The sequence below is a fragment of the Thamnophis elegans genome, chromosome 10 (genome assembly GCF_009769535.1).
Source record: "Thamnophis elegans isolate rThaEle1 chromosome 10, rThaEle1.pri, whole genome shotgun sequence".
Lineage (NCBI taxonomy): Eukaryota > Metazoa > Chordata > Lepidosauria > Squamata > Colubridae > Thamnophis > Thamnophis elegans.
In genome coordinates, this window is record NC_045550.1 from 39,279,531 (window position 1) to 39,306,468 (window position 26,938).

General features: G+C 34.3%; 1 protein-coding gene across 1 annotated transcript in view; it reads right to left on the bottom strand.

Moving 5' to 3' along the window:
- Positions 1-2,945: 2,945 nt before the first annotated feature.
- IRS1 (insulin receptor substrate 1) overlaps positions 2,946-26,938 on the bottom strand; it is a 54,636-nt gene continuing 30,643 nt past the window's right edge. Inside the window, exon 2 of the mRNA XM_032226024.1 lies at positions 2,946-3,912. The gene's annotated coding sequence lies outside the window, so the exon portion shown is untranslated. The remainder of the gene's footprint in view (positions 3,913-26,938) is intronic.

Consider the following 26,938-nt stretch of genomic DNA (forward strand, 5'->3'; position numbering starts at 1 on the left):
GTACTGATTAGGGCAGATCAGTGGTTCAGCACTCTCCCTTGTGACATGTGATCATGTTCTTTATTTTTGATGGTTTTTTTATTTTTAAAAAATAAAAGGAGGGAATATGTAAAACAAGAAGTTGGAAAGAAGTAATATAATGCATACTTTAAAACCAGTGCCTTTTTAAACATACATTAAACCAGACCTTGACCACACAAAAGCTAATCAATTTTTCTATGACATTGATAGAAGATAAAATATACAGTATATAAGTAGAAGACAGTGAATGTATCATTGACCCAAGATTACAAATGTTTTCTTCTTTTTAAAGAAGGAAATGTGTGTGAAGGACATTTTGGTTGGTATATCCCATGTTTCATAAATTATAATTCACAAAATTGAAGATTTTTAGAATAAAATTCAAAATCATATTTCAATATTAAACCATGTTACCTTTACCCAAACTAGATTAACAAAATGATAGCAAATAAAAATGAGGAACAGTAGGGCAATCTCACAGTATATGTTTAAGTCATCTCTCCCTCACTATACACTGTTATGGTAGTCAGTGTTATCTAAACATTGTGATCTCCTGTAAATTTGAAAAAATATCTTGCTGAATTGATTTCATTGGAATATCATAAAAACATGCTTCCTATGTTTAAGACTCTCAACTATTTACTTATTAAAATGGAATATCCCAACTTTTTATTTCAAAGTTCATTCACTTAAATAATATCTATCGTAATAATACACTTTGTCTATTAAAAATACTGTGGAAGTTTTGGAAATTTTCAAAAAAAATTAAATACTGATAGTAATCCAAGAATGTAAATTTTATTAATAAATCTGGACTTTATTGTGAAATAAAAATAATTTTAATTGAATGTGCTCCCATCACAAAAATACAAAAATAGTGTATCTGTGAAGAGCCCAAAACATGTACAAGAAAACCGATTCCTTTTTCTGATGAACAGAATCTTCTGAACGAGAAGGCTTTGTAAGACACTGCTTTTTTTAACTGAAGCACATTACAAAAAGAGGAAATATATTGGCCAGGTGTATAATGTTGCAAGTTAATAAAAAAGGATTAATAACAAATAAAATGGACCATGAATAGAAGATAAACATTATCTTTAAGTGGATAAAATATAACTTTGCTTGCATACTTTGTATGAAAATTTCCCAGATCTTAAAGCTTAATCCTAATGAACAAAGGGAAACTGGAAGTAAAGAAGGATATGCTTTACCAGATAATTGATTAGCAGACCTTATTATTTTAACACTGCAGAAACACAATACTTGTTCCCTTTCCTTAATTTAATTAAAAATACATCAAAAGTAATAGCTACAAGGGTGATGATAAAGACTAAATCTTAAAAAGTCACAGAATTAAAAGCAGATGCTACGAAAATGAAGAAGGAAGCTACAAATGTAGATGTTTGCAACAGAGACAAGGGAGGATCAGCTTGCTGTGACTTAGATACAGTACAAACCATAAAGCCAGGTGTAAGTGTATTAATCTGACACGGACTTGTGTCAGTAAGAAACGATCTAGGTATAAATTCATTAAGAGGTTTTTTAAAAAATATTGTTAAAATATTGCATAAAATGTTATCTCATTAAAATTTCCATTGTCCATTGGGTGAAAACTTCCACGTTGAATTGTGAAAATACATTAATCTGGAATTAACAAAATAAAGCAAGCCACACATTTTCAGCTAATTTCCATGCAACACCTTTGAGCTAATTTTGGAATGGTGAGTTCATTCATGATGAAGTCTGTTCTTAAAATGTGCTAGGATGTAAATTGTAGACTTTTTTTGCAGAGTACAGTGTAGTACATTGCTGTGGTACTACCTGCAGGAAAAAGAACTATATTCTCAGGTTGTGTTGTCTGAAGATTATACAGTAATATTTAGAAGTCCATTATTTATCATAGCTTTCTTAAGTGACTCAAAATGTTTCTAAGCACTGAAGATTATGTTCTCATGACATGCTACACCACCCTTAATATGACTCATAGAATTAACACAAGTTTCCTGCATTTGCAAAACATTTTCAACCAAAAGTTAACAATAGTTTGGTTCACATGACACACTGGGCTAAAAATTGCCTAAAGGCAAATCTTCAAACTGTCTCCAAAGCTCTTCCATGTGTGATGGTTTCAACCCTCAATTTGTAAAGAGAAGAAAATCTAATAAAATCTAAAGGTGAATTTATACCCAATTTTAAGGACATGGATAGGCTTGTGTTCTATCTATTTATTTAAGACTTTTAAGACAATTGTTTGCAATACATTGTTTATATCTTGCACATGTCTTCTTTTAGTAATCATATTATGACTTTTGTATTAATAGTTAAAATGAAGAAATGTTATCCTTACCACCAGGTAATGATGCTGTATGCCTGATCTACATAGATGACTCAGTGAAACAAATTTGATGTAAACATAAAAATTATCTTGCCTATTTCAATTCATATGCTTGTGTGTTTCTGTACTTTTAGAAGTTACGGGAATTGTAAAATTCTCACTATAATGGCTTTGATGAGGAACACATTTTATCAAATTGGGAGAAAATGGGAATGTAAATTATCATTAAGCAATGTAACCTATCACTGACCTTTGACAGTAATGTGTTTTTCCAACCAAAACATTTTATTATTCAGTATTATTTGAACTGTCATTCCTACTGTAACAATCAACCAAATACAATGAGATATATTGATTGGGTGTAAAGAGAGAACAATGAAGTAGAAAAAATAAAGATAAAACAGTTCCTAGTTTATTATGTATAGAAAGAGATTTCCAGAATTTACAAAGGCCCACATATTTCATTCCAGGAATAATTTCATTTGAAGCATTTGCCAATATTTCAGATGTTTTTCTTTGTACCTATATAACTCTCTATGTATTTATATATGTGTGTATGTATATATACACACATACCTATACACACACATATAATTTTATAAACACACACACACGCACACACACATATAGGGGGCACGCTGGCGCGCACACACATACATACGTACAATGGAAGACTTAGCTTTATTTTTCTGATATTGTCTACTTTCCTGTGCAACCAACAATTTCAAATTCACACTTGCAAATACCATGCACAAATAACTTCGCCTTTTCATAATGTTTCACAGGAAGAATAAAAAATATTATATTTTTAAAGAATTCAGCTGAATTGTAGTTATTGATGATATCAGTAAATATGACTATACATCCAGGTTCATGGGCCATTGATCCATATAATATATTCTGAATTACAATCTTAAAAAGAATAGTACCCTAAGCTATTCTTAAAATGGCTTTTTTAAGCAATTTCCCCCACCCATCCCACTCTGTTTATAACAGAATATAGTATACCTCAGTTCCACATCAAAAAGGATGTGCTGTAGGAAAAGTTACATTTTAATTAAAAAAGTACATGTATAAATCAAAAACCTATGTTAAATATGTAATACTCTTCAACCAACATTAACAGTTTGTATGTAATAATTTACACTTATGATTTGTCGTACAGGTTTTTCAGCAGCAAATTAAATTTTTATGTTTTACATAGATGAGCTAGTAGTATAGCCACTCTCACTATATTATAGTGGTGGGCACATAAGTTTACTGTTGCCAGTTAAATCTCTATGATAAAGGAGGAAGCAATCATAGACTCATTGTCCAGGTGTCACAGTGCTTTTGCATGGCACACACAAACAAAAAAAAATATTTTAAAAAAAGAAAGAGAATGTGCAGTTCAGTTAATTAACTCCTGAGGTTTGTGTAAAGTAAACAAATTGAACTGGATGCATCATACCCATCTACTAAGACTGAGGTCCTAGTTGTGATACACAAAACCAAGTGTGGATACCCATGAGTTCAAAGAAGAAGGTTTTTTTTCTGAGGTTGTTTAGGTCATCATTCTGAGAAAAGAAGAAAGAAATATTACTGATGTATTATGTAACATATAAATGTATAAAAGTTTATAATTACATTTCTTATGAATATACAGATATCCGAGTTTACAATTCCTATACTTATGAAGATTTTCCATGACTATCATATCATGGAATATTTTCTGTGTAAGAAAAAATACAATAGATAAAATATAACCAATTTATATATAACATGGTGAGACAAAACTGAACAAATCATGACATTGCATAGCTTCATACATGAATCCAGACTATTTATGAAAACTGCCACAATATTCATATAGCTTGTTTAGCATGTTATAAGAAGGAATATCTGCAGTAAAGTTATGATTTGTACTTAAAAAGCAAATCCATTCTACATTACATTACATGATTTACAAATCTAACTAGAGTCTTCTTTGTGGAGGAAGTGGGTAATTTAAAAATGTGAGAAATAAATAAATACTTCAGGTTGCAGAAACTCTTGAACTTTGAAGTTTCAGATTGACAAGAAGAGAACAGTACACAAGGACTATATTACACCGGGGGGGAGGGATGACCCACAATTTAAGATATTATTTCTCCAAGGACTAGCAGATGTGGAAAAATGATGAAACTATAAATACAGCCAAAATTCCTGTACAATGCTCAGATTCCACACCTTGTCAGCTGAAACTAACCCTGAAGGTTTCTCCTTTCCAAATACATGATGTCTACATGTCACACTTGGTTACACACACATGCATTTATATATACTTACCACAAGACACTTTAAAAAGAGTGATTGGAGGATCAGAAGCAGAATTAATAATTACTCAAATAATTTGCTTGTGAAAAAAGGAGCCATATTTGTAAAATTAACTGGCTTCCATCAATGTTATCGTTAAGATCCTTGCTCACAGGCATGAAAATTGTTCTCATATATTAAAAGAGTCAACACATAAACCTACCCACACCTCTTCAATCCTAAACATGGGAAAAGATAACATGGAAAGGAGGGGGAAGAAGTGGGAGACAGCAATGTTAGATGGAGATGAAGAAAAAGAAATAGAATCATAGGATTGGAAGGAATGTTGGAGATCTTCTAGTCTACACGAGGACTGGAAATCTCAAATCATCCAAGATCAGATTGGATTGCAAATGATAGAAAAAGCATTAATAAGAATTATACTTCCTATGTAAGACTTTCTCAAGCACTTGCTAATGGAATTAATGTGTGAATGGGCAACAAGGTTGGCCCAACCTAATTTTTCAAAGCATCTATATCTTTCAATAAATGAGATGCAATCATGCGTCCTTTCTACCCAGTCCTAGAGTAAATAGGACATTTATTGGGGTGACAAAAATTGTTTGGAAAACATAATTCTTAGGATATAAACATTTTTACTAAACATACCTTTTTAGTTTCTGTCTAAAATCATTATCAGGTATTTTAGTTCATTCAAATAAAAGAGTCCTTGGACAAGGAATTTAAATGTATACATTAATGTAATTATATGGATATATACTATACCAATTTGATATTTTGCTAATTTCTTCTACACTCCATAATGTCAATGTGTGAATGAGTTTCAAGAAGGAGTTTGCATGCCAAGATTCTAATCTAAGCATTATGAATGTATAAAACTACTGCAGAAATCATTGTTCCAATAACTACACAAGAATCTTCAAGATGATATATGCAAATAAAGATGAGAACCAGGATAAGCAACAAGTGCTGCTGCAGTGTGTAATGATAGTATTCATGTTCTATGTTTCAGGTCAACATTCATTCCTCACTGTTTTGTTTGGAATATTCCTCTGTCACTCTTTAGGTTATATGCTAAACCAAAAATCATGTTTAACTAATAATATCTGTAAAAATCACATATATCCAACACATAAGGGACTTCTGTATTTCTTCAAACATTGGCTACTTTAGATTACTGTACTGTAGGTGAATGTTATTAATATTTTGTAGAATGAACTTGAAAATACATATAATTTGGGAATATAATAATTTCCTTTAGGGAGAAAGCTATTCTGAACTCCTTCGTAAAATAAAATAATTAAATTCCTATACATGCCTGTTTAAGAATAGATACCCATGTCCATGGGGGTATGAGGCTGGGATTATTTCAGAGATTTTACACCTGTATACATTACGATATTTGTAGGAACTGTCCACAATCCAACTTGTTTTTTACTGTTCTGTTCTGTTATTAGCATGTTACAAAATTTCCTTAGGGATGTGCAAGGATTGAAAAGACTGCCTGTGCCACACAATTTGCTCAAGAAATTAAATGTATTGTGTGTGGCTCTTCACATGAACTGGAATCCTATGTGGTACAGCATGAAGGATTTCAAAAGAATTTTCTTGCAGATCTCTTCCATGTTCACAACTTTCTTCTGAACCCTCTTACCAATCTACAGGAGAGTTCCGCTTAGAACAGCTATATGAAACTTAATGTAGAGTCACATCTTTAAACTATGTTGATCCTAAAATTAGACAGTGCTACCATACTTCATTAAAAGGGCCAGTGACAACGAAATAAATTGCCTCATTTAAACTGGAAAGGGTTTACTTTTCATATTTGGCTGTTTTCCAGAACTGCTGAATAAAGAGTTTGGTGCAAATTGTACCCAACATGTTTTTAACCTGTGATGAATATGTTACCAAAGAAATTGAAAGTGAAATGTAGGGTTGTGCCATACCTGTCAAACCCTGTTCCTTTAAGATATTTTGAATAGAAAAAAAGCAGTGTTAATTATTAAAGAAAAATAAATTAGGCATTTTGCTTGAATAGCTCAACTATCCAATCATAACAAAAGGAAGAAAATTGTGGGAATAAAAAATTTAGCAATTTTTCTAATTCTTTTTTTTTCTTAAAAAATAATCATATTCAGTGTCATTTATTATTTACAAAAATAATAAAAAGGTATTGGAAATAATAAAAATATTCAGATCTACACTAGATCTTTTTCGATCTACATTAGAATTGTTGGACTTCAATTTACAGAATCAGCTGCCTAATATGGGGAATAGATTAGAAAATTCTCATCATTATCATTAAAACAGAATCCTGGTGACCTAAATTTTGTTTGTGGGAATGTAAACAAGAAAGTTTATCCCCCAACTTTTGAAATTAATATTCTCAAAAGATAGATAGGAGCCATGAATATATTGCACATATTACGAATTATGAATATTGAATGGCACACATCAGGCCCATCTCTATTATTTCTAGAGAATTAATCTTACATTCATGAACAGCATAACAAAATAAATGCCAAGAACTTGACATTGTTAAATAATTTGCCTTACTGGAAATAAAATAAACTACACTGCAAAACATAGAAATTAAGCCCCATATATTTCTGCCTGTCCCAGAGTTTAAATGTAAAGATTATTTTTCCAGGTTCTTTTGACTTTTGGCCACTCTTTTCTCAACCTTGACATTAGGCTCTACCTGGTCCTATATAGTCTAAATAGCATTGGGCCCGAACTCACTAATTCTAGCTCTGTCACTGAGGATGTTCTGAGCATTAAAGCAACTAATTGTGATCTTTAGTAAGCAGGTACAAGATTTGTTCACAAACCTAACAGTGAAATGACAAGAAGATTAACCTGGATGTTTTAATTTTATTTAAATCATGCAAGACTGCAAAAAAAGAGCAAATAATTTTATCCCATCATCAAAATAGGATAGCTCAATCTTGCGCAATATTCTCTTAATGTTTCTAGACTCAAGTTGCCACAATATTATTTATGGCTTTACATGCCTTCTCACAGGGAAACTGTTACTCATTTATAATTATAAATACAACACAAGATATCCGGATTACAATAAGATTGATGATGATTGAAATAGGGTTGATAACCTGTGATAAAGCCTAAAAATATAGGAGATAGCATTTTTAAATGTTTAGGGGACTAAAACATATGAAGAAGGGTTGCAGGAACTGGGCAAGTCTAGTTTAATGAAAAGAAGGACTAAGGATGACATGATAGCAGTGTTGCAATATTTCAGAGGCTGCCACAGAGATGAGGGAGTCAAGCTATTTTACAAAGTACCTGAGGGTAGGACAAGAAGCAATGGGTAGAAACTAATCAAGGAGAGAAGCAACTTAGAACTAAGAAGAAATTTCCTGACAGAACAATTAATCAGTGGAACAACTTGCCTCCAGATGTTGTAAATGCTTCAAAACTGGAAGTTTTAAAGAAGAGATTGGATAACCATTTGGTTATCCAGTAGTGGATAGGGTTGTGTAGGGTTTCCTGCCTAAGAAGGGGGTTGGACTAGAAGATCTCTAAGGTCCCTCCCAACTCTGTTATTCTATTCTATTCTAAAACTTTATTCAAATTTATCATTTTTACTGTTACTTCTTCAAATTATTGAAAAACAGAATATTTTCAGCCATAACAGCCTTGCAAAGGGCAGTGAGATGGGCTGATAAGTAATATGAGAATAATTATAAAGATTCTCGGTCATCCAGGTCATAGTTACCTCAAAGGTGCTTTTTCAAAATGCAACTGGATTGTTTTTTTCCTTAAGGACGAAGAAAAATCCTGTCAGCTTTGGAAGCCATATTAACACTGGAAGCTTCCACACTGCCACATTCTTGTGCTTGGAAAATTAGGAGGGGGGATTTAATAGAGGGAATGTAGTTAGACATAATAGTAGTCTTCTTGTCAGTCAAGGTTATGGTATTCCTGCACCTGGAGGAGGAGTGGTTGAAGTGATGTCATGAGTTGGGACGGATTGTGATTGGACCATGTGATGGACTGATGGGTGCAGAGGCTGGGTTTGTTTTTTTGATTTACTGAGGAAAAACCCGGAACTCTCAGATTCGGGTTTTCCCAGATGTTCCAGTATACCTACTCGAATAAATGGGAACTTTGAGAAAATGCCTATCTCAGAGTTTTAATTGGAGTTGGGTTCTTCCGGAATGCTGACAAAGACATTTTGCTTCTCATCCAAGAAGCTTCATTGATTTTGGCAGGATGGTGAGGACAATGGAAGGATTAGTTCTGACATGATTGGGGGGGGGGGGGAATTGGAAGGAACATATTTCTTCACAGTCATCTAATTGGTAGCACTCTCCTTGAGAGCGCTTAAGGCCACTTGGGGGCTTATTTGTGCTCTCAGAATCACCTGTATCAGAGTGCAAATGGGGGTGGAATCTTTTTGGAACTGTTGAAAGGACTATGATAGATGGATGTCTTATCCTTCCCTAACCCTAACCCCTCTGTTGAGAGAGAACTGCTCAATGTATATGGACCTCTCTTTCTCTTTCAAAGTCCACATTCTGGATATTAAATATGGGAGAGTTTTTCAAGAAGCCAAGATATAGTAGATAGATGACAGACAGACAGACAGAAAGATGGATGGAGGGACAGACGGACAGATGTTACATAGGCATTAATACTTTTAATGTAATCATAACTATTTCTCATGAGTATCAAGGTATCTTTCTGCTGATAATATCATTGCATACTTTTGCAATAAAATTCCTTATGAAATTTGCCACAATAACCATTTTATTCTTCTGGAGATCCTAATAAAGACTAAAGAGAGATCAGTTGTGTAAGATAATTATTTCAGACGAACTTTTCCCAAGCTGGCTCTTTCCATGCATGTGGGAACAGCAGAACATAAAGTTACCAAGAAATCTTCAGCCAAGTTGGCAAAATTTCTAAGAGTGCAGACCCAATATACTGAACTTATTAAATATGACCAGTTATTGAAATACCAATAATTATTCATATTCAGTAGAATATGACCAATTTATTCAAATTACCACTTGGTTAATAGAAAAATTCTGAAAATGTAGCTAGTTTTAATTTGAAGTTCTCAGAACTGCTAAAGAACAATGTAGACTCAAATTTATTCACAGTCACAATACTGTGTTCGTACATCAGAATATTGATATCTTTATATGACATTACCATTTAGTGAATGCTTACTGGGAAACTGATCTGAAATTTAAGAAAATTAAAATTCATTTTTTTAAAAATGAAATTTCTTTCCTCATTAGATCTAAATATTAGCTGTATAAGAAATCATATAGAAATTATTTTTAAGTAGGTTTGAAACAAAAAAATACAATAAAATTCCCCCTTCTACCCCACATGTTCTCTTCTACCCTTTTTCTTTCTCCTAGTTTCCCACTATTTTTATTTTCCTTTGTATTTTATATTCCGATGAACTAATAAAATTTATAAACCAATAAAATTCTCAATTTTTAAGTCCTCATTTGGATATCACAATTGTTTCTTATCAACAAAAATCAATGCTACAACACATAACATCATGTACAAGACAGAACATTTAAGTATTTTTTTTATTCCATTATGTTGTGGTGTCATTAAAATGACAACATCATTGCTGGCAGTTTCAAAACTGGGCAAACCATTTCCCACTCACCACAGGATTTAAACTGGATTCTCAAATAATAGGGGCTTGGAATTTATTTTATGGAACTTTACAGAAATAATTTGTAATGCAAGAAAAATGCACTTGAACAAAAAACTAAAATAAAAAACCAAAACTTCATCTTTGACAAGTAGTATCTGCTCAACATCTCCTGCAAAACACATGCAGACAGCAGTCTTGCTCCCCATTTTCAAAGTTGTTCAACAGGAGGGTGTGACAACAATGTGACATTAATGCCATAGTTCCCACTATTGTTGCACGATACGTACATTTAAGATAATCACATATTCAACAATGAAAGCTTGTTTTTCTTCTCTTATAGTTTTTAAAAAATCATAAACATTTGGGCAGTGCAAAACAAAAGTTATATGAAATAAACAAAATATGTTGTTTATTTTTAAGAATTGAATTTGTGCTGAATTTTACCATTGTTATTTTCTGATAATATATTAGTTAAATATAAATCTAACATTTTTCAAAATCGTATGATAGAATGGGCTATTCAAATAAAAAAACAATCAATGGCCATACTACCACCCACACGCTCGTAAGTTCATCGAAGTCTGGCACTCCACAAGCAATTCCATCAACAGACAAATTGACCTACAAGCGGCTTACCCTAACTCACATCACAAGATCCATCACAAGACCCTCACTTGACACACTCACACCTGACCCATCACAAGACCTACTGACCACACAAAGCCCTTATAAACAGAACACGGACATCGCCTAAACTCCGCTGAAGATGTTACCTAACCTGATAACAAAATGTTCAGAAACCAACCCACAAGCTCAAAGAATGAACTCTCCAAAAAACAAAAGCTAACTTACTTCTATAACTGCTTGTCAAATGGAATGTAATGGCTGTACCTAAATTCAGCAACTATCATATCAGAAATTCAAGAAAACCATGTTTTCTTCTATTGAAATAAGTCCCTTTTCTGTACAAGCATGTACGTTTTTTGGTTTTATTACCAAAATATTTTGGATTTCAATAGAATGAATGCAGAAGCAGCAAGGTATTATTTAATCAGTTCACACAAAAGTCAAACTAGTTGCACATTTATGCCTGTAATTTTATAAATCAGACTCTGTCTTCCTATTAACCTTTCAAAGCCCATTGCGACATCAAACTTAAATTGTGATAAGAATTTAAAAGGAAAGTAAAAATTCTTTCCAAACTGCATTTAGCTGAAAATAGAGAGCTTAAGAGTTTAAACCAAACAGAAGAAAAAAATTATGTTCTGAAGAACTTGACTTGCATCCAGTCACAGATAAAATTATAGGCCATTTTATTTTTTCAGTTTTTAAATGTTATTATAAGTCTTAAATCTATGTGAATGTGAAATCAGAGAAATCAGTAACATTACATTACATGGTATTAATGGAGTTCCTTGCTTTTGAGTTACTGAAGAAAAAAATAGTGTTTTAAACAAGCTACAATAATAACAATTAAGCATGTTTCATAATGTTGATGAATGATGTTTCCACCGAAAATTTCCTGAGATTTTAAAATTACGTTTTAATGCATTTCAGCATCTAAAAAATTTAAAAGATGTCTTTAATTTTAAAGTACACTGTCGCAGAATATATATATTGACATATTTGAGTTACATTTCAAATACTTTAAATCAGATTTTATATTTAATTTATTGATTCAAGCTATGCCAATTAAATTAATTATGAAACCTGGTAGGTGACTTAAATATTTATAGTGTTTATACTGTTAAGGCATATTGCATCAATCACATGCTTCAACATTACCTTACCTATCTACACTGTAAGCTCTTCTGTTCAAAGCCAAGGCAGATGCAGATTTATAGCAAAAATAAAGAGAAATACATCCATGGCACAATCATGAACAGATGCCAATTCCCATCACAATGAACGTAATTGCATTGCACTTAAATGTTAAAGCTGTTGTAATCCCACACATAAATTCTTTTACAGAACCAGAATAACCAACACTACACTATTAACATGGCAATTGTGTTTTGTAGTTGACAAGTATGTGTATCAGTATTTCATTAATTGTCAAACTAAAGAGAAGATTGAGAAACAAGCAAATTATTTCTTCCACCTATCACAAATATTGTAGTTGCATCACATCTTACATCCTAGTTTTATTACAAATTTGTGGTTGTTACTAACCTTGTTCTTGTTTTACTTTTTTACATGTAGTAGTAATGTAGTAGAATCTCTTATAAATGATCAAGTTATAAGAAAACCCTTAAAATTCAGGAAAAAAATATTTCATAGAAGAAAATGTAATTGAAGCCTACACTTAGGAGTTTGCAGAATCTACAGCAAATAATACTAAAATGATTACATGTGACAGTGATGTCATCAACATAATTTGTCTGAAAAGTTGGTTTCCAACGTCTGACATAGTGCAGTACTTTACTCATAATGAACATGTTGTCTGCCTACTCATTGTAAATACCCATGCAAAGAGAAAAATCAAAGGCACAAGCAACTGAGTTCCTATACTATGCTAATTTAGTTTACTAAATTATGGCTCATGGAGTTAACAATTTAATGGGTTTACAGCACCATTATTCATTAACCATGATTTAAAATCACAGTTTCTGGTTTCACATAATTTTCCAAGTCAAAACTTTCCTTATCCAATTATCTTTTTACTGTTGTGCTTCAGCTAGCACACAAGCCATACAGATTAGAGGATTATGGAACTGAAACACATTATATAGAGAATTCAATATTGGTGAAATCCTGTGACATAAACACTAATCAATGCTGTTGTTAATCATTTTCTAGATTAACAAAATAAATAGGAGTCAATAATTTATTAAAAGGGTAGCTTGCAATTTATAAAAACAAACCAGATCAATATATTATACACCAAAGACTGTTATTTCACTTGACTATCAGGAGGTAAGGAATTCTTTACCCGTTATGAACTCTTGTCTGATCCAATGCTTCCAGAAGAATTGAATTACAACTCCAATCTGAAGAACATCAGATTGAAATCTGTTTTATAATTAAATAACTGGTGTGTGTGTGTGTAACTATGTGTGTGTGTATCAATCCTTTAAAAAGAATACATATCTGAATTGAATCTTTCTATTCTTCTAATTTTCACTGATATGATAAAATTCTGATATTTGTTTTTTGTTGAATATGGCCCACCCTACAACTGGTTGAATAGAGATAATGCCTCTAACTTCTGGTGAAGAATATTCCTTGCTGCTGTAACTAAGCCTATCCACGTTTCTCTCTCTATCCTTCCACCTTTCCCAACATTAGAAAGCTATGTCTTTACATAAAGTGTACAAAGTAGGATAATTTGAGCCTGGTCTTTGTTCATTTTTTTTTTGTTAGAGTAGCTCTAATGCCTGTGTGCAGCTGAAGTTGCATTCAGTTTTAGCATATTTATTAAATTTATAGCCAAACTTCATACCAGTGGCTTAGAGGTAACTGCAGGAGAGTGACTGGCTTGATAATGTTATGTTATAGCTAGATAGTGCTTTTTATATGCTAAGGACTGTATCACACTGGTTTTGTGTGACTGGTTCAGCTTAATTCCTCTCTCAAAATTGAAGCCAATATCCCTCTCTGACCAACTAGCAGCGGAAAGAATATCAGTATTTAGGCAAAGCCTATTAGTATCAAAATAAAGATGAAAAGAGATAAAGTTATTTAAAAAAAAGAAGGCAGAAAATTAATAAAAATCAAAGCCGTTACTGATAGCTAACAAATACACATGGACATACTGGGCCATGATTAAGGCAATGTTTCTGCCTGTTTCATTATAGGGAACTGAGAGTTGAATATGTCAAGAGAAACATTAAATAAGAAAGTGAGAAACTGGTGCAAAAGGCCAACCAAAACTATTATCCAGTTAGGCCTGCTCTATCTTTAAAGAAAATATAAAGGTTGGAGGTGTTTAGCTTTGAGAAGAGGCAAGTAAGGAGGACCAGGGTAGTTGTAGAAAATTACGTATCATATCAGTTTGATGGTATTTTTGCTTCAAGAACTGGAAGTTAGTAAAGTTGTATTATGGGATATTAGGAAAGATAAATGTACTTATTCCTTCTGTACATATCCAATCTTCATTTTGCAAGATGTGCAGTTGACAGCGAATAGTTTCTGAGGGATTAGTCAAGGATGAAGCTATCATGGATATGATAATAATATCTACTGTATTTTCCGGCGTATAAGACAACTTTTTAGCCTATAAAAATATTCCAAAAATCAGGGGTCGTCTTGTATGCCGGGTATATGGTGAGCTGAAACTTACCGGTTCCAAGCCGGTCTGAACGCCATTAAGTACTGCTGCCATTGCTGTACTGAGCTGCATTTTCCATGCCGGCAGCGCTGAGCCGGCAATTCCCACATAGCGCATACCGCTATGAGCTGGCCTGCTCGGACTATCTTGGAGCCAGGAAGGTGGGCTGATGATGTCACACCCTCTGCCAATCCAAGCAGGCCTTGTAATCATTAATAGAAAATACATTGCTCGCCGTGATTGGCTGGGCACTGTATACTGGAATGGCGATACCTGACCTGACAGTATTACCACACTGCCCCGCCTTAAAGGCCAACAGTATAGTATACAAATGGCTAACAGTCAAGACCCCATCATGGCTCCACCAGCAAGAAGAAAGAAAGAGGGGTAGTCTTATACAGCAAGTATAGCCCAAACCCTATATTTTAACAGGAAAAGTAGGGGGTCGTTTTATACACCTAGTCATCTTATATACCAGAAAATACGGTAATATATCTGTAGCAAGAAACAATATTATTTATTTATTTATTTATTTATTTATTTATTTATTTATTTATTTATTAAAGCTTGTATGCCGCCCACTCTCGGAAGACTCAGGGAGGCTTACAAATGAGAAGAGGGGGATATAAAAAATAAAAAACAACAATTAAAAATTCAGAAACATTCATAACAGGATGGGACTGGATAATTCAACAGCCCCAGGCCTGCCGGAACAGCCAGGTCTTGGTCGCTTTGCAGAAGGCCGGGAGGGTAGTAAGGGTCCGGATCTCAACAGGGAGATCATTCCATAGGGCTGGAGCAGCTACAAAGAAGGGCCACCCCCAGGGGGTCGCCAGCCGACATTGGCCGGCAGATGGAATCTGGAGGAGGCCTAGTCTGTGCAATCTAATAGGTCTTTGGGAGGTGATTGGCAGGAGGCGGTCTCTCAGGTAGCCAGGTCCGATACCATGTAGGGCTTTAAAAGTAACAACTAGCACCTTGAAGCATATCCGGAGACCAATGGGAAGCCAGTGCAGCTCGCGGAGGATAGGTGTAACATGAGTGTACCTAGGTGCACCCACAATCGCTCGCGCGGCTGCATTCTGGACTAACTGAAGTCTTCAAACACTCTTCAGGGGCAGCCCCATGTAGAGCGTGTTACAGTAATCCAGTCTTGAGGTGACGAGGGCATGAGTGACTATCCAAAGGGCCTCACGGTCCAGATAGGGTCGCAATTGGTGCACCAGGCGAACCTGGGCAAAGGCCCCCCTGGTCACAGCCAACAGATGATGTTCTAGTGTCAGCTGCGGATCCAGGAGGACTCCCAAATTGTAAGCCCTCTCTGAGGGGCATATAGTTTCAACCCCCAGGTTAAGAGATGGAATAGCTGGACCATCCTTGGGAGGGAGCATCAATAGCCACTCAGTCTTGTTGGGAAAATCACTTGCTAATAATGTAAAGTAGAAAGATTCTATTATGTTCATATTTTGGTTATGGTTTTATACACACCTAGTTGGACACTGGAAACAGAAAAGATTTTTGGTAGTAAGACTCATTTGTTCCCTTATTTATCTGGAGGTTAGTTTACATAGCTTCTAAACCTACCAATGTGAAATCAGCATCTGAAATTAGAATATTCAGGCCAAGGATGTTACTTTTTTTTTTAGCATTCAAGGGTAATTCCAATTTGTCCTAAGGAAGGTACAGATTTGAAAGAATGCAGGATGCTGGCTCCAGTCTATTTTATCAAGTCACATGCAGTGTGCTAGTTATATATCTAACATTCAAACAAGTACCAGGGTAGCATCCCACGTTTCCCTATGACTGGTATCACTAGGTTCAAGACTCACTCCAGTGAATATTTAGCATGCCTGAAAATGGTGCTGGAGGGCAAGAAGGCATATACTACGCAAAGAAAAAAGGTGCATGTTTTTGAAATGGTAAAATTTTGTAAAGTGATAGCAGAACTGGTCTTGAGTCTTTTTTCTTATGTATCTACATAAGTGCTTCTGTAGCTAAGCAGATGAATGTGTATTTGTTTTCACATTCTGAAACAATCAAAATAAATTTAAAGCAGTTCAAACTGCTTTGGGCAGAGTAAGAATTTGTTACTTATCATGGATACTATCCAACAGATGTCTGTCATAACCAACTGAAAACATACACGTTGACTGCAAAACTGCTGGTTGCATTCCCAGCAAGAAATGTCTGCTAGCGTTATTATTTTTCTTTAGAATGTTACCCACCAATGTAAAAGATTTTTTACCCATCTAATATAAGAGACTCTTCCCAATATAATGCCATAGTAGTTAAGTAGCAAGCAAAAGATTTCCAAGTTTAATAATAATATATTAAAAAGCTATTTAAAATTAGCTAGTTTCAGTTACAACATCTGGGCATCAAGTCAGTTCACTGTGTTTCTTTATAAAGGGCGAAATATAATCTGGACATTTGTAATATTATAAGCCATGGTTTCTCATGTACAGTTAAGTTTCCCATTATATTAGAGAACATAAAAATACTCAAGATTAAAACCTAATAAAAAACAGTTGCCATTTCCTTTTCCTATTGTTTATGTTTCTTCTGAGGCCGCCACTTTGCAAAATATTCCCTATACAGATCAAAACATGCTGTGCCTGGATATGTGCTAAACAATGACGCTACTTTTAAGGTATTGCCAATTTAGCAATAGAATGAAGCCACATTTATGAATATGACCTCAAATGACATTAAATTCAATGTAGTAATAAATAAATTATAATTGCTTGCAGAAAACTCTGAAAGTATACACAAACTAGAATCTGCAATTCACATATTTTGCTATTTTGGTGGTCTAAGCAACAAAAATATAAACTATAAAATTTCCAGAAACAGAGCAAATGTTCTTTCAGAGTTTTACTAGGCCAACACTTCATATCAGGCTCATGCTGAGTGCTTGAAATTCATTGCTCCATAAAATAATGAATATTAAATTTGGTCCAAGGCAACAACTAATTATTTATTGGTCCCTTCTGAAAAATATCTCCTTTCCAATTTGATAGAAAGGAATTTAAGAAAATAAACAGCAAATACCATCATTTTTTTTCCAACCAGCAAGTGACTATTTTGCACATATTATGTTCAATAACATATCAGTTTCATTATTCTAATATTACTTATCTGACAATACAATGGTAACATTGAAAATTTCAGAGGCTGATTCGTACATATATATTTATCATTTGATGACTAGAAAATAAAATGATTGTACGTGTAAACAAACTGCTTTGGTCATTGTAACACAAATATGTGATTTTTTTTTAATAAAATGAGTTCACACATTCATATATGCATTCTTCAGATGTGTTCTTCTAATGATGAGATCAATGCAATTTCAAATAAACTTGACTTAAGTCAATAAAATTCAAATTCAGATGGTTCGAGATATGGACAACTATGTCAAAAAACCATCATGAGTGGTGAACACCCATGGGATCACCACTCACATGACCCATAGCAGAGATTATATTGCAACATATAGAAACTACAGTACTCTCATGCATACAACTAAAGGAATGAATCTGGTATGTGGATAGTAATAATAAAATAAAAAAGGAACTGGAGAAGACACATGAAACAATCAGTATCTTCAAAGAAATAAAATTCACAGGGGAAGAAGAAAACAACAATACACTACCTTTTGTGAACATTCTCATCATCAGAGTAATACCCATGTGAATTTATCACAAAATGTCTGACCATGCAATTCACTATAGCACAATCAACACAAAAGGATAACATTCCCATATATTAAAAACATCTCAGAAACTACTAACGGATTATTACAAACAGTATCATCACATCATATAAACCAATTGAAGTCAACCAAAGCACCTCAAGTAAACCAACATGGGTCAACATTTATAACATACAGTGTTGTTTGTTTGTAACAACCACTATGTACAACATACAGGCAGAATAACAGCACATTCATGAACATCAAAAGTCAGAAGGCACACCGAAAATTCCTTAATCTCACAACACAGGGACAGATTCAATCATAGTTCTAACTGGGAAACTCTGAGCATCCTAGATTACGCTAAATCACAACACTGAAAAATTTGCAGAAGCTTGGCATCCAGCAATCAACACCTAGATAACTAGGAATTAATATCAGACAAACAATCAAAAAAGAAAACAATACCCTAATCAAGGAGAAAACTACCCCCTACCAACAGATGCAATGCAAGCTAATGAAAATAAACAGAAGCAAACCCTATCCTTACGAGTACTGATGATGTTACAAGGTGGGTAATAAAACATCTGCAAGTAAACAACCAAGTTGGAATGAGCTGCTCCCAGAGATCCGGGCCATTAAAACCTGGCTTTTCCGGCAGGCCTTCTGATTGGTGTTTGTTGCGTTCTTTTTTAACTTAGTGTGTCCTATTGTTTTTAAGTTCTTTTAATTTCTTTTTATTCTGTAAGGCGCCCGGAGTCCTTCGGGATTGGGCAGCATAGAAACCTAATAAATTCAATTCAAAGTTCAAAGAGTACCAAGGATTCCACAATTTTACCCCAATACAAGACAACCAACTGGATTTATGATCAAGATGTTCCATTCCAAATCTGAATAAAGCAATTCCTTTTTTTAAAAGAGAATGGTAGAATTGTGGAACCAAGGTACAAAAGCATCAGATTACAATCCAGAAAAGATTTTATGGAATGATTTCAATTAAACTGAGACTAATTGTTCTTTATTTTAAGGCCCATATTGTACAAAGATTTAAAAAGCAAGAAAGTAAGTCATTAAATTAGATTAAATTAGTTCATGAATGAATGAATGAATGAACGAACGAATGAATGAATGAATGAGAAAGTGGCAAGATAGCAATCACAATGGTGTGATCAAAGCTCTGCCTGATTTTTTGTTTGTTTGTTTGTTCTATATTTCGACCATGCCCTGTGGACACCTTTGAGGGAGGGCAGCTGATAAACTCTTTCTAACAATACTATCATTGGACCAGTTGTACTTTCCAATGTTATTGACAGATGAAGAAAAAAGCAAAGTTTAAAAAAAAAATATTTCATCTCTCAAGACAAAAAAAACCCTCCATATCTTTTTCTCAGCTATTATTGCCTGTATTTTTCCTACAAGAAATGCCATGTGTGAACCATGGCACTTCACTAAAAATACAAGACAAGAATCATGTTGAAGGAAGCAGTCCTTTGAAAGAATTTTGGCATTGCTAGCACCCGAGAGCTAGACATTAGGCTCTTCTTATGTAGCATGGGGCTCCTCAAATTATTTGTCTGACACAAAAAGGAGTCACATTTCTCAAGCTGCAAAAGTAATGCTGTAATAGTTCCAATACAACAAACCACAATTCAACCCACCCAAGAGGGCAATAACAGTAATTAAATTATGGCATAATGCATTACTCTTTTTTCAACTGCCACAAAAATATGATATCAACTATATAAATTAACATTGAATATTTAATAGTCATGCAAACAATAAACTAAATGATTACATGTGGATGAGAATATATATATATATATATATATATATATATATATATATATGTATGTATGTATGTATGTATGTATGTATGTATGTATGTATATGTATGTAATATTATTTAACCTGAAGAAAATTAGAACTTTGAATTCCAAACTATTTGAAAGGAAGGAAGGAAGGAAGGAAGGAAGGAAGGAAGGAATTGCAAATCACCAAAATGTCTGATTTTAAAAAATGATTTAGCTTATCCTGCTTAAATTGCATTTAATTAACAGCATGGTAAAACTTTTGCAATGTGTCCGCCATATAATGTTTGAAATGTATTATATTGCCAACATTCATGCAAAGATTATTTGCAAACTAACGTTTTTATACAATAATAGGATACAGTGGTAACCAAACCAAAGAAAACACTACACATCTGGATTGAAAGAAGGTAATGGAAGTCATAGAAACTGATCATGTCAAATACAATTACCATTACTTCACTGTTATAAAAACTTGACTTTAAAGTTTTTATTATCAAATTTGGAAGAATTGTTATCTTACCAAAGTCTCTCTGAAAAACAACATAGACCGACTTTAGAAAGTTTCGTGATTTAACAGGAATTAAACAGAAATACTGTACTTTTACAAGAAATGATGCAATATAATTTGTACTGCAAACTCATAGATAATTTTATGTGCCTAGTTCTGCAAAGTTGAATGCAATTGCTCTTTTCTTCACTGGCTGAAGAACAACTGTACTGCTAAGCATTCTTGCTGGCTGTTTATGTGTAACTAAACTTGGAAAAGAAGCCCAATAGCTTCAGCACAAAGCTGTCAAAATGTGTAAGATACATATGGGTCAGTCAGTTTTCTTATAGCAAAAAGTGCATTTTTTAATGAAACTCCTCCTACCAGATATAAGTTATTTCTCACATGAGAAAAGGACTAGCAGTTACTAAAACAATAAATGGATACAAACTGCCAATTCTTCACAGAAGAGAGATTTATTCAATCTCCAACACAGAAAAAACAGAACATGAGCAAGAGTTTAGTTGCCTTTACAACCTATATATAGGTAACTAATTGAAAAATAGAGTCCTTTTGGGGAGTCTTGTGCTATATCGGTTAACTTCTTTATAATAAACATTAGTATTCAGATGCAAGGATTGTCCAAACAAATCCAAACCACAAGGAAAAATGTGACACCATTTTGGTTCTTTCTGGCTTATTTAAAAAAATCATATTTAGTGAGACATTAGATTTCCTGATTACCTTTTCTCACATAAGGTATATAATTTTATCGTAAAAGCAAAATGTTTGCGTTCAGCAAAGAAGCAAATAAAGTAGTACAGCAGTTCCAAAATGTTATTTATCTAATCAAAGGAATTGTTTCCTGCACTATCCAAAACCAGATGTCTTGCCTATTTCAATCATAAAACAAAGGCAATGCTAATCTCTTGAATACAGAAATTTCACCTCTGCTGAGTATTTCCTTTTCCTATAAATTACAAAATATCAGTGAAAAATGTTTTTGTTCTTGTCAAATGACAGTTTATAAAACAGTGTAAACTAATTTTATTTTAAATTGTTGAATTATTACACATACCCATCATGCTATCCCTTTTTGCAGTAAGAGATGATATACTCTTTATATACAAATAATTTTTCCTGCAGATATTTTTCCCATATCCAATCATAAACATTGTACAATTCTTACCAAAATTCATCCTACATTTAATTATCACCACTTACTCTAGCATAACATGCAGCTCTTACTAGTCCAATAATTTCTATATTCATACACAACAAAATAATTAGAATGGTATCAATTCAAAGTTCCTGGTGCATATTGTAGTCTTTATGTTTACATCTATATTAAAGCTATATTTTTGCTGTCTTGCATGTATGTAAGTCCATTCCATAACATCATGTCATATACATTCTATTTCCCTCCTTTGTTTCACAAAACAGAACATAACTACAGTTATTTCATTTGATAATTCCTATCCTATAGCAGGGGTGTCAAACTTGATTTCATTAAGTGCCACATCAGGGTTGTGTTTGACCTCAGGGAGCTGGTGGGAATGGCCAGTTCACTGTCACTCATCGAGGCTCTGTTTTTGGCTGTGACGGCCTCCTGCAGCCCTCTGGCAGTGAAAACGGAGCCTGGGAGGGCCACATGTGTCTCTCCCAAGCTTCATTTTTGCTGGCAGAGGCACTGCAGGCCAGGCATTTGCTGTTTCCAGGGCCAGATATAAGCACCCTGAGGGCCAGATCCAGCCCACGGGCCTTGACATTCCTGTTCTATAGTATTTACTTGACTTATATTCAAAGCTGCAATTTTCCTTATGCCATGGACTTCAACAGATAGGCCCAGAGATACAGGTACTATAGCTCTCATTTAGCAATCATTGCTGAGAACAGCAGCTCAGTCATTAAGCAGTACTAAGTGGCTAAGTGAAACCATGACTATGCTTACAATCTTATTTTTTATTTCAATTTGTGAAAGTTATAAATGTGACATTTGGTCACAAAGTTACTTTTTCATCACTGTCATAACTGTGAAGAGTCACTGTACAAGGCAGCCACTAAACAAGGACTACCTGTATCAATTTCTGTCACCCATTCAGCTTCAATCTATCAATGTTTTCCATTGATCCTTTTTCATAAGAGAACAAACAAGTAAGTTTTCAGTTTTAATCATATGCAATAATATAAAGTTTTGGCCAGGATGACATCAATGCAAACATAATTCAGTTTTACTCCAAGCATGGATGTGCTATACTGTACAAATAGGATTTTTTCCCCTAGAGATATCCTACAAATCTGCATATTGTTTCCTGTATATTAATTCCTGGACAAATATGTATTTTCAACTCTGTGTAATAAATCTCCATATCAAAGGCTAATTATTCATTATTTTTTGACCATGCCATCAGTTAGAATATAGATTTTTATTATTTATATCCTGCTTTTATTTTTATAAGTAACTGAAGGCAGTAAACATACTTAATATTGCTTCCTAAAGAGTGGTCACAGATTTAAACTCCAAAACCAACAGTCCTGTGATTTGTATTTATTATCATTGGCTTAATTGTTGGTTTCACTTTAGCAAACCAGCACAATGACTCTCCTAGAGATAACCTCAAGCAAAGACTAACATAGGATTATGAATGAAAATATTTCACACATTCAATACAATATAATAGCAGAGTTGGAAGGGACCTTGGAGGTCTTCTAGTCCAACCCTCTGCCTAGGCAGGAAACCCTATACTGTTCCAGACAAATGGCTATCCAACATCTTCTTATAGACTTCCAGTGTTGGGGCATTCACAACTTCTGGAGGCAAGCTTTTCCACTGATTAATTGTTCTAACTGTCAGGAAATTTCTCCTCAGTGCTAAGTTGCTTCTCTCCTTGATTAGTTTCCACCCATTGCTTCTTGTTCTACCCTCAGGTGCCTTGGAAAATAGTTTGACTCCCTCTTCTTTGTGGCAACCCCTGAGATATTGGAACACTGCTATCATGTCTCCCCTAGTCCTTCTTTTCATTAAACTAGACATACGCAGTTCCTGCAACCGTTCTTCATATGTTTTAGTCTCCAGTCCCCTAATCATCTTTGTTGCTCTTCTCTGCACTCTTTTTGGTCTCCACATCTTTTCTACATCGTGGCGACCAAAACTGAATGCAGTATTCCGTGGCCTTACCAAGGCATTATAAAGTGGTATTAACACTTCACGTGATCTTGATTCTATCCCTCTGTTTATGTAGCCTAGAATTGTGTTGGCTTTTTTGGCAGCTGCTGCACACTGCTGTCTCATATTTAAATGGTTGTCCACTAGGACTCCAAGATCCCTCTCACAGTTACCACTATTGAGCAAGGTACCACCTATACTGTACCTGTGCATTTTGTTTTTCTTGCCTAAATGTAGAACCTTACTTTGTTCACCATTGAATTTCATTTTGTTAGATAGCGCCCAGTGTTCAAGTTTGTCAAGATCCTTATGTACCTTTAGCCTTCTAGAGTGTTGGCTATTCCTGCCAGCTTGGTGTCATCTGCAAATTTGATAAGTTCCCCATTTATTCCCTTATCCAAATCATTGGTCAGTCAGTTACAAATTTGGTGGTGATGCTGTCCAACCCACATTCTTCTACTTTATCTAGTAGTAGGTTATAGTCTACCTTATCAAATGCCTTACTGAAGTCCAAGTAAACTATATCGACGGCATTCCTCTGGTCACTAATTTTGTCACTTTGTCAAAGAATGCAATAAGATTAGTCTGGCATGATCTGTTTTTGATAAACCCATATTGGCTTTTGGATATTACTTTGTTTACTGCTAGGTGTTTGCTAATTCGTTGCTTGATTATCTTTTCCAGAATCTTTCCTGGTATTGAGGTCAGGCTGATAAGTCTATAGTTTCCTGGATCTATTTTTTTCCTTTTTTGAAGATGGGAACCACATCAGCTCTTTTCCAGTCCTCTGGCAGTTCCCCGGTGCCCCAGGATCGCTGAAAGATACAATTCAGTGGTTCTGAAATCTCGTCTTCCAGTTCCTTCAGAACCCTGGGGTGTAATCCATCCGGTCCTGGTGATTTGAACTCGTCTAGGGTAGACAGGTGCTCACTTACTATTTTCTTCCCTATTTCAATTTGTTCCTAATCTGATTTTTGTGGTGCTGTTTTCACCTAGGCTTCTATCAAATGTCAACTATGCTCATTAATTAGCATGTTAATGCTAACGTGTTTGATGCTGCTGCAAAATGGGGAGCTTGGTCAGAATATTCTACTTGAAGATATGCCAAATGATATGCACCTAATCCACCGTAGTGGGAATGGACAAACTGACCTTTAGCTGGCTTTATTTATTTATTTATTTATTTCTCCTTCACTTGGATAGTTTAAAGTTACATGATGTTTATACAATAAAGAGAAAAGTATGGTTATGTCAGAGCTATATGGACTGTGTCCTACTGATTCCAGTGGTATAAAGATGATTAAATGAGATTTACTGGATTTCTCCCATCCATTTGGGCTTTTAATCAAATAAATGGCATAAAGCCTGATTACATAAATTGCTTTGTTGTGGCATATACCATATTTTTCGAAGTATAATATACACCAGAGTATAAGACGCACCAAGGTTTTGATGAGGCAAATAAAAAAAACTTTTGTGCACTATGCAAACCTCCCAAAAATGTTTTTCTTCCCCCAAAAAGGCATGAATAGCCTTTAGAAGGCTTGCAGAGTGCTCATGGAGGGGTGGGGGGGCCAAAAATGAGCAGAAACGACCCACTTTTTGGCAAAAACGGGCCCATTTTTCATTGAAAAGGGGCATTGACAACCTTTAGGAAGCTTATAGAGTGCCCCTGAGGGCTGGAGGGGGGTTGAAATTAAGCAAAAAACAGGCCGTTGTTTGCTCATTTCTGCCCCCCCCAGCCCCCAGGAGCTCTTTGAAAGCTTCCTAGAAGCTATGCACAGCCATTTTGGTGAAGGGGGTGGGGTTTCAGGAGGCAAAAAATGCTGTATTCAGTGTATAAGACGCACCCAGATTTTCAGCCTCTTTTTTGAGGGAAAGTGCATCTTCTACTCCAAAAAATACAGTACATATTTTTACTCAATTTTTTCCTATGTTAATAAAGTAAAAAACAGTAATTAAAAATGAAGGAAGACCAAAAAAAAACCCTAAGATTTCCTTCAAATCTGTGACTCTGACTTGGCAAAGTATATTCCTCCAGGGTTGGCATTTATTGTTTCAAACTAGAATGAGGACTCTGTGTGTAATCTTATCTTACACAAGATATTCTTTGGGATTCTCTAAGACAAATCATATCATTGATGAATATGTATGACATTTTAAATTAATGTACATTTACCATCCATTTTTAACTATAGTCTCTAAATCTAAAGATCTAAGATCTAAAAGCATAACAAAACAATTGTATGTACAATCTTTATACTTCCAGTTACTGTGTTCCATTCAATGAATTTCAGGTTTACATGTAATAGAACTAAGTAAATCAGTATAATAAGTTATTTTATATCAGGATTAATAGCATAGCTAGATCTTTTAGATCATAGTGAGTTTGGGTCTAATCAGAAGATTGGAAAATTTAGCTAGAATCTCAAATCAAAGGGTTATCTAATGTTATTGCTGAGCTTTGGACTGCCAAAAACAGCAAAAGATGGCCCCAAAGTTCAACACAATATAAAGACCCTCTTTCTATAATTCTTTGACATAAGCAGAAGACTTGAAGTGAAGACTTCTTGTATTGCATGAAATGTTCACATACTGATTCTGCCTACTCTTAAGGAAAACAGAATATCAAAGAAGATAGTTCTCTAGAGCCCCATTCAGATACTTGGCTTAAACATGAATGGCTTAAAGTAGAGAGAGACTAGATAGGAAATGTGAATGGAAAACATACCTGGGTTGGTTTGAACATGAAAATTAAAGCAATACATACTTCAAAAATGTGTTCTAGTAGTATTTGGGTGCTCATATGAGCAGAGGACTTGTCTATTAAACAGTAATAACATCCTTTCCATGACAATTGAAAAGTACAATAGGTGATGCAATGAAAAGAATGCTATCCAGAATAATTCTGCTTTTTGTAATTTCCTTAAAAATAGAAGGGAAGGGTTCTGTTGGATCTCTTTAGGGAGCCATTTCAGAATATCTGGTCCATATCTGGTGTGTGTGTGTGTGTGTGTTTGTGTGTGTGTGTTTGTGTGCAAATACACACATCTGTACACTTTCATATTACACTATTTAATGGAATGATGCAGAATGCAATAGAACATTGATAAGGAAAGTAAAATAATATGGATTTCAAATGCATTGAAATTGCAGGGTTAGAAAGCTGAAACATCTTACAATGTCTTTATGAGATCAACAGGAAATGG